Source organism: Cyprinus carpio, chromosome B22, assembly GCF_018340385.1.
Source record: "Cyprinus carpio isolate SPL01 chromosome B22, ASM1834038v1, whole genome shotgun sequence".
NCBI classification, from domain to species: domain Eukaryota; kingdom Metazoa; phylum Chordata; class Actinopteri; order Cypriniformes; family Cyprinidae; genus Cyprinus; species Cyprinus carpio.
Genome location: NC_056618.1, coordinates 3,676,131 through 3,686,123, shown reverse-complemented (window position 1 = coordinate 3,686,123; position 9,993 = coordinate 3,676,131). Strand labels below are relative to the sequence as shown.

Sequence of the window (9,993 nt, the reverse complement as noted above, 5' to 3'; positions counted from 1 at the left end):
TGTGTGTGTGTCTGTGTGAGTGTGTTGGTGTTGTGTCTCCTCGCACCTTGACGGGGGCCCTCAGGATGGGAACTGTGGGGGCTCCCTGCGGGGCTCGTTAGTCTCCAGCACCTGCTTGATGAACTTCTCGATCTCGCTCTCGCTCATCCCCATACCTGTATCCAGACTGCCGGAGGATGTCGATGCTCTCCGACAGCTTATCATAGATGCAGGGCTCGCTGAGAGACGAGCCCATGATACCAGAGTGTGTGTGTGTGTAGTGAGTGAGTCAGGGCCTCGTCTTCCATCAACAGCCATTCTCTTCTTCAGAGTGTGGTGTGTGTGTTGAAACAGTGTGCAGGTGTGTGTGTGTGTGAGAAGTCAGGGCAGGAGGTGTGGACACAGTAGTGTGTGTGTGTGTGTGTGTGTGTGTGTGTGAGAGAGAGAGAGATACTGTGTTTCTATCCTAAATCCCGAGAGAAGGCGTCTTCTTCTGGGCTGATGATCTCTGTAACACACACACACACACACACGCCAGTCATCAGCTGACCAAACACAACTCAAATACAGACCTCTGTCCGCCGTTTTTCCCGCACAAACAGCGCTCTGAAACACAAAAAAAATTCGTCTTACCGTCGCGACCGGGCCGTTTATCGGTGATTTGACGCTGATTTCCCGCAGTTTCGTGAGTTATTTCACTGGCAGGTTCGCGTTAGCACCGCTCGCGCTGCCGCGTCACTCATCTGCGAGTCACAAACGCTGATTCGACTCGCGCGACGCGATAACGATACATTTATCCGCGATAGTTTTTAATCATTTTAAATAGATGATTGATTAAGTAAGTGCTTTGGGTGGTTTGTAGTTTATTCGCGTTACTATGTGTAGTTGGTAGTTTGAGGATACGACCAAGCGAAAGTGCCGTTGTAAATGATCAGGCAGAGGTTTGAACGCATAAACCTTGACCTGACTACATCTACTATTAACTCAAAGAGCATATGTTTAGCAAGCTGTACAGTTTGAACGGTTACATCAATGCAGGAATTATTAGAAAAATAATTACATATTTCATATGTACGCAAATATGTTTTAAATGTTAATAACTGTTTGTATATGATGAGTATTATGCTGTAGACACAATCATTTTTTTCTATACCCTGACTTATGTGTTATTGTATATATGTTATGGTTTTTAAGAATATTTACAGAAATGTTTTGTCTGTTTTCAAAAACAGTACATTTTGAAAAAATAAAATAAACATAAATTATTGAAGATTATTTACATCAAATAGAAAGCAGCACTTATTTTTATACTTATTTTGCAAGGGATTTTCCTGAGTAAAAAAAGTTAAGGCTTTAATATTTTATTTAAAAAAACCAACATGTTAAAACATGTTAAAAAACAAAGACCTAATTTTTCATAACCATTCATTTTATAATTTAATATGAAAAACATTTTAATAACATAAAAATAAAATATAATGATTTCTTGCTGATTTGTATATTATTTAATCTTCTTGATATATCATCGGAATAAAAAAGTGCCTTGGATTGGTACAAAGAAAAAAAAGATAAAAAGAAAGTTATAACTATAAAACATACTTAATAATACTTACCTAACTTTTCATACAGCTTCATTTTATAATTTCATTTACGACATCCGGTGTTACTTTTAAATTATTGATCAATTAACATTTATAGAGATTTTTTCCCATTTTTTAATAAAATTTTAAAAAAAAAAAAAAAACAAACATACAACATAAAAATACAAACCATCAACATAAATGACAATGACATATCAAACTAAAATAAAGAAGAAAAGGGGGGTGTTTAATAACATTACAAACTAAACAAACAACAAAAAGACGTCATTAAAGATAGGAGAAGATTTTAATATACTTCATCGTTTATTTGTGAGCCAGCAGCAGCGAGAGACCCGGCGGTGACGTCACCGGCGTTGCGTCCAGCCAGGGGGCGCGTGGCGCCGCGAAGTCCCGCATTGTTTGGATCAGCTGTGCGTGGACGTGAACCCCCACCCAATGAGGAAGAAAACGCTCCGCGAGCAGCAGCAGCAGCAGTCAGCAGCAGACCCGGACCGAGCTCGAGCCCCGCACCATGATCGCGCTATTCAAAACAAGCTGCGGGCACTGGTTTCAAGGCGCTCTTCTGGAAAGGGAGGAGATGGAGCTGACGCTGGTCGGCCTGCAAGTACTCGGGGAAGACCACCTTCGTGTCAACGTGATCGCGGTAATCAAGCTTCCTCGCTCATCCACAGGCGCGCGACGGGCCGCAGATCAGCATGGTCCGATCAGCGTGCTTTAGAACAATCTAGGTAAGCGATAATGTATCACAACAGAAGAATCAGATCAGATACAGTGTGTCGGATTCAGCATCGGACTAGATCCAGAATATCAACAACCGACACAATGTGGCAGATTCAGCGTCCGAGGACACAGTGTGTCAGATCAGCTTACAATATAGACAGATAACAGTGTGTCGGGATTCAGCAGCCTTCTAGAAGCTAGAATCACCGTCTTGCGACCCACAATGTAGCGCATACTGAAAAAACAGATCAGTGTCTGTCAGTCAAAAGTATTATCTAGAGACAATGTATTCAGACTTGCTTGGTCAGTAAATCGTTGTCTGCAATTGTAAGATCAGATAGAAGAGACTCAGAACCCCATGTGTCATATTTTCAGCAACGCTTGAGCTCAGAGATGATGGAAATCATAAGTTGGTAACAGAATAGATGCAGCATCATCAGATACAGTGTGTCAGTTTTATAGCATAATCAGATCATTGTATCACTGAAAGAATGTTCAGATTCATGCACCATGGGTCCGATTCGGCTTTATTAAATACACTGTATCATATACAGTGTGGGCATCGTTAGATCAGATTCAATATAGAAGATTCTAGCTGTTAACATCCCTAACACTGATGCAGTGTTTTACTATTCATCCAGATACAGCTGTGTCGCATCATTAGATCAGACTCTCAGTGTTAGAAGATGCATCACATTCAGACAACAGATCGTCAACTTTCAGCATCAGTAGGTCAGATTAAAATACAACATCGTTAGTGATCAGGTGTAATAACATGCAGAGGTATCAGTATTAGTCATTGTGTCAAACAATAAAAACATTATGCATATGCCGGATCAAAAACCAACTATAAGCAGACATAATATCGCAGGAGTCCAGTCTGATCTCCAGTGATCATTCGCATAGAGTATTGTAATGTCGCACAATTTAAGCATCTTATAAGTTCAGGGGTGTTATTCCAGGAGAAGGCAAGGTTAAGACTGGGCAACACCCAAGACACTCTCAACAAGAGCGACGAATCGTCGTAGTTATATGGAAAAGGGGCTAAGAAAAATGCTGATTTCGTACTCTTTTGTTCCTTGGGGGGGGGGTTTTTTTTTCAATTACATTATTCACATCACACCTAATTGATGATTGTGCAGTATTTGTCAGATTTTTCATGTAATCTTTAACCACGAGAATAAGACTATGGTGTTTGTTTGATGCTAATTATATAATAAGAAATAACACATACATTTATATTATATATTAGTATATAGACGAAAAATAAACATCCATTGTTATACTAGTGTTTATAAATTAATAATAAATTGATAATTATTAATATGACCATAGAATAACTCTAACAGCACAGATTAATATATTCTTTATATAGTACTTGTAATGCCGTTTATAATTAACATACAACTATTAATCATTAATAATATATATATATATATATATATATATAGTGTATATTGTATATTTGATAACTGTACTGTATTAATCATTAATATTGTGAGCAATGGAGTCTAGTGAGTAGGTGGCGCTCGAGCTGATAGCTCTGAAGTGAACTAACCCTGAAACATGATCTACTCCGGAGCAGGTACTGTTCAGAGAATCAGTTGCTATGGTTACTATCATACCATACCAGAGTAACCTCCTCTTTTAGAACCGAAGCTGAGTTTATCCGCTTGCTTACCCTTAAACACACCCCGGTGTATCACATAACCTGCTTTCTGGAATACCCCCCAGATACAGTGTTATTAGATATAATGTCAGATCAAATCAGATACAATGTTTCAGATACCACATCATCAGATCAGATACGCACCATCAGACACAAACTGTCATATAAAGCGCTATTACGTTTATTTCATTCAGCCAACACAATGTATTACACAGTATCATCAAATCAGATACAGTGTATCAGATTTAGCATCATAGTTGATCAGCTGACCCTGTTTCTCAGCCAATCAGCATCTGGCATTCTGTCCAATCATGTGGTCTGCCTGAACAGTGTTTATGTATTCAACTGCCACACACACACACACACACACACACACAGGAAGGTCGTCGGTGCATAAATCCAGGCGTTTCGTGGCAGTAAATCACGCTGGAGCTGCAGGAGGTTTGTCTGTGATCAAGCAGATTTCAGTGGATTCAGATGCTTGATTTGTGAAACTCTCTGTGTGTGTGTGTGTGTGTGTGTGTGTGTGTGTCTGCAGTCGGGTCAGTTCAGCGAGGACATGATTCCTACGGTCGGCTTCAACATGCGTAAGATCACCAAGGGAAACGTCACCATCAAGGTCAGCACGAAAAATACAAATCATTTTAAATATTCATGTTTTATATACATTTACCTAAACAACTGCGTTTAACAGTTATTCTTCAATAAAAAAATGTTTTTAAAATAAGAAAAAAGTAAAAAAAAATATATATTTTATTAAAAAAATTGCATAACTTGTGACAGTTCCTGATGGCTCAAAAAAATAAAAAGTGCAAATATCTACACATATTTTAGTAGTGACCATAGTTATCATAAGAAAAATTCTCAAAATGAAATGTTCCATTAATTAATGGGAATTATAAGTTTATCAATAAGTATAACAACGTTTGAATCTAAATCAGCCAGCTCCCTTAAAAACATACATTTATATTTTTATGTATTTAAAAAAGATATATATATATATATATATATAGAAAATAGTTTAAAAATGGTAGGAAAAATATGTGCAAAAGTTCCACTACAAATTTTGCCCAAAAAATGGTATAAAGTATTGTATAAAATAAATAGTGAAATAAAATATTGCTTTATCTGCAGCCATCTTGCCTATTAACCTTAAAAACATAAAATAAAAAAAAATCCATTTATATTTGTGTCATCTTTAGTTGTCTTAAAAACATATATAATATTGAAATTATTTAAATATAATTTTCTTAGTTTATTTAGTAGTTATTGCTAGAAAATCAGACCAGTGTTTTAAAGTTGTAATGAGATGTTTCCAAATTTCTCCCAAAAAAAAGACAGTTTCATATAAAATTGTAAAATAAAATGGCCTTGTTTAATAAATTGTGCAATAATAAGGCTATGTCACTGAGTGACAGTGTGTGTGTTTGTTTGTAGTTGTGGGACATCGGGGGCGGTCAGCCGCGGCTTCAGAGCATGTGGGAGCGATACTGCCGCGGCGTGAGTGCTATCCGCGTGAGTACACCATAGTCTCAGGCACGCCACGTCATGATGTCATGTGTTTCTGTAAATAGATCGCCAAGGTGTCGCTCAGGTACATGGTTGATGGGGCCGATCCGGAGAAGATCGAGAAGGCCAAGAACGAAGCTGCACAACTTGTTAGACAAACCCCAGCTGCAGGGAATCCCAGTGAGTCTGATCATTTCCTGACACTTCGCATGTGTTCAGATCAGGTTTTATGAAACTGTTTTTCACTCTCTATGTGGTTGTTCGATCATAAAAGTGTCCGTATTTTCCTCAGGTTCTGGTTTTAAGCAATAAGCGCGATTCTTCCCGGAGCTCTGGATGAGAAGGAGCTCATCGAGAGAATGTGAGTTCATCCGTAACCGTTCAGAACTAAAAATGTTAGGTCTTAATGCAGTCTGATTGTGATCCGAGGACTGAAAATGCTTGTTAAATCTGATCTACAGGAACCTGTCGGCCATCCAGGACAGAGAAATCAAGCTGTACTACTCTCCATCTCTTGTAAGGGTTGCGACAACATCGGTAAAGACGTTAATGATACTTCATTAAAAATACAGTTTTACATCAGCTATATATAAATCGATCAGATTGAACACTTTGGCTAAGTGCTCTGGCGCCCCTGTTAAGCTCTTTCTTCTTCACGCGTGCTTTGTCATCTTTCTGACTCTCACAGCAGCCGCATTATGAAGGAATTTTTCTGGTTATGAAGGTTTTTTTACCTTCCATTTTTAATTGCACATTATATTATGTGTTTCTCGAAGCTACAGCAGATCATGGACAACAGATAATGTTCCAGGAAACTTACTAGCACCTTTAATTTTTCATTTTTTCTAGATATTTTATTCCGGCAGTGTACAAACTCGATATAAATCAGTAAACAAGTGCAAGCTACTTACCCAGTGTATCATATAAATGAACAATTATTCAATTATTATCAGTATTATTATTAAATTGAACAATTGCAAATAGCACGTAACGCAATTAATGCCATGCGTAAAATTGCGAGGCATTTTGGTTTCTTCTTTTTGTGTAATTGGAAACGGTAAACGCTCCTTTTATCATCATTTGAGTCACTTTATCAAAAGTTGCCAAATAAATTTTTAAAAATAGCTAAATTGCTGTTGCTAAAAAAAGGGTGCTTTTAGAAGCGGCAAAACGTTACTAGGGTAGTCATGAAAAGTTGCTAAATTTAGCAACAAAAATTGCTAAGGTTACTGTCAGCTAATGCATGTGTGGGCGGGTCATATGTTAATGAGCTCATTGGTCATGTGTTCCAGACATCACACTACAGTGGCTGATCCAGCACTCGCGGACCCGGCCCGAGCTGAGGAGGCGGAGCCCAGCGCCTGATTGGAGGAAACCGCATCATGTGATCAACTGCATTTTAGGACGCTCTCGATTTCTTTCTAAACAAACAAGCATCCGCCCCTCTCTCTGTTCTTATAAACTAATCCACATCATCTACATCATCGTTTGAAAACGTTGATTTTTACTTTTACTTGAATGTGTTTCTTTACGGTTCGTCATGAAGTCACATGATCGCGATTGCTCGCGCAGCGGCGTTCTAAGGCGTGTTTGCTCGGAGACGATCGAACCTCGACTTCGACGCCCACAGCATCTCGGTCGGAACCAGCGCTCTATGGTCACGCGTGATTTTGGGCGATTCGCCGGCATCTTGTTTTAACGTTCTGATGTTGTGAGAACATTCCACATGCTCTCTGATCGTTCACTGGGAGAATTCATTGATGTACACTATTGTTTTGCGTTTAGCAAAGAAATTACATGTTAGTATTATTAGCCTGTTAGCTTGACCCCGTTGCTGGCGTAGTTTCTACAAACGTGATATCATCTCGTGGGCATCAAGGTCACATGGTTTATGTTAATATTGTAGCATTACGAAATCTTTTTATCTTTAAAGCACATGAATCTTTTTTGAAGAGTTTAACATGTACAAAATGAAGGGTTTTGTACGCTTCCTTTGAGTCACCGCGTGATCACAGCGTTGTATCGCTTGAAGTGGGTGGGTTGTCATGGCAACAGTTCCAATCGCGTATGTTTTTTTTTAGAACGTCAGTCCTGCTAGCGCGTGCAGAGCAACATCAGTGCTAGACGGGACACAATGACCTAACGCTGATCTGTCTCTGGCGGACCTGCAGATCGTTGCGCTTAACAAAACAGCGTAGATGCGGCAAAATGTTGCGCCAATCTCCTGGCTGAATTCCAGTGTTGTTTCTGAACACCGTTGGGAGAGATAAAGATCTTGTGAATTTTTTTTTTTTTTTGTATCGTTTATAAACTCATTTACAGCCTGTTTAGTTTTTGTCACACGTGGATGTTTTTGGCCTAAATCATAACAGTTTATAAACGCACGGTAGATTATACATATGTAAATTGACATATTTTCAGTTGTTTTTTGGCATGTTTTAATCATGTTTTTCACCAGTGTTTTTCAACTGATTATGTAAATAGCAACTTAAACCAAATGAGATCTCCCTCCTAAGCGCTACGGTGTTTGTCTTAGTGTGATTAGCGCCCCTATGATTATAATAATGATAATAATAATAAAATAAAGACCCCGCTCATATCACAGCAATCTGAATGAATGGATTGTGTGTGTGTGTGTGTGTGTGTGAGAGAGAGAGAGAGAGAGAGAGTGAGCTATGGTGTTTTGTATGCACGGATAACGCCATATGACAACTAGAAACAATATTTACTGCTTATAAATGCCTGCTAGTTTACTTCATTTTCGCAATTGTTAATCACTTTATATTCATCCTGTTCATTCAATAATGTTTGATTGTCATGAGTTCATAGTCTACACATGAGTTTACGACGCAATGCGACAAAATGGCGGTAATCAACACTGCTGCACTGGTTACGAAGTAATGATACAGTCAACACTGGCGTTGCAAGTTTGTGTTACGACACTGGTTACAATGGTAAACCATAGTTTACAAAAGGTGTTTTTACTACAATACAACTGTCGTTGGAAAGTGACGCAAACAGCTTTGTTGACAATAGCAATTATTTGACGAAGTTAACTTTTTAGTTATGTAACAAAGTTGTGAACTTGCAACATAGACAGCATTACTATATGAAGCGGGTGTAACAAAGTTGATTTCTTTTGAAGTAATTTGCGAACTCAACCTAAGTTACATTCATGATTCTGCGGCAAAGTGGTTGTCGCGCCAATTTAGTTGTGTAAGATCAAGCTCGTAAATGCCCTTTGTTGAAGTTGACATTGCTAAAGTCGTTTATGAAGTCAGTCTAATGAAGTTGACTTTGCTTGATTTTGAACAACATTCTGAGTCATCCTTGTGTTCAGTAATTGACTTTGTTAGCAATTGAATTGCACAACTTTGTTATGTGACTTTGTTAGATTCATGAATGGCTTTGTCAAAGTCAGTTTCGTAACAGTCACTTACAAAGTCAACCTAACGAAGTCAACTTTGTTGATTATACCGAAGTCTTTTTCATAGTCAACCTTGTATCTAATAAACTTGGTTATGTAACATCGAAGTTTATAAATAACTTTTTTGAAAATGATTTACAAGTCACTAAGACGTCAATCTAAATCAAGTCAAGTTTGTTGATTATAACGACATCATTTACTAAGTTATACCAATAAAGTAATTTTTCATCATTCACTTTGTTGGCAAACTGTTATGTGACTTGTAAAGGTCGTAAATTACTTTGTCATCCGAATAACTTATGAAGTCATCTTCAGCTTTGTTAATGAAGTGTACAGTGTGGAGCACTTTTATTGATTATGACGGTCTAATTGTCACTTTGTCGCGGTTGTGCTGAACTTGATTCAGTGCTGTATCGCGAGAACGTTCGTTTTTCTGCTGCTCTTGTTGGAGCTCATGTTCTCACTCCTGTCGGCAGTTCATCATGGACATGAGCTCATCCGCGCTCTTATCATCTTCTGTATGTGTGTGTTGATTTCTAATTATTTTTTTTATGTCTAATTACAAGTGGCCATAAGGTTTGTTTTGATATTATAATTGTTTGTAGCGTGTCGCGCTTCGGGGGAGCCATGTGATTTTTTTTTTTTCACCCCTGCATGACTTCATTATGGGATTGAGCTGGTTGCCATAGGTACTGTATAATCAGCGTGTGATTGGACCGAAATCGATAAAGTACCCCCCCCACTTATATGGAATATCTGAATAAAGGTAACTTTTTAAAGCAGTCACATAACAGGTGTTTCTGTACCAGACTCGATCAGTTTCAGTTGTTCATTTGGGATCTTTTCTTTCTATTCTCTCATACTTTCGCGCGTGATAACTGTACATGTTGTTCTTGTTCTTTTTGCAGATTATTTAAAAATTAAATTAAATGATTCCCTCTCAGAACCACGGCCTCTTCTTTCTTCAAGTCGATGTGTGTTTTGATTTTAGGTCTAATTCAGTGATACTTTCGACAAAATAAAATGTAGTAAAGAGTAAATGCTGACTTTTAAGGAGCTTTATTAGGAAAATAAAAACATACAAAGAG

The 9,993-nt window shown here is 38.1% G+C and overlaps 1 pseudogene; it reads left to right on the top strand.

Moving 5' to 3' along the window:
* The first annotated feature begins 2,091 nt into the window (after positions 1-2,091).
* Positions 2,092-6,970, top strand: LOC122134017 (annotated as a pseudogene).
* Positions 6,971-9,993: the final 3,023 nt, after the last annotated feature.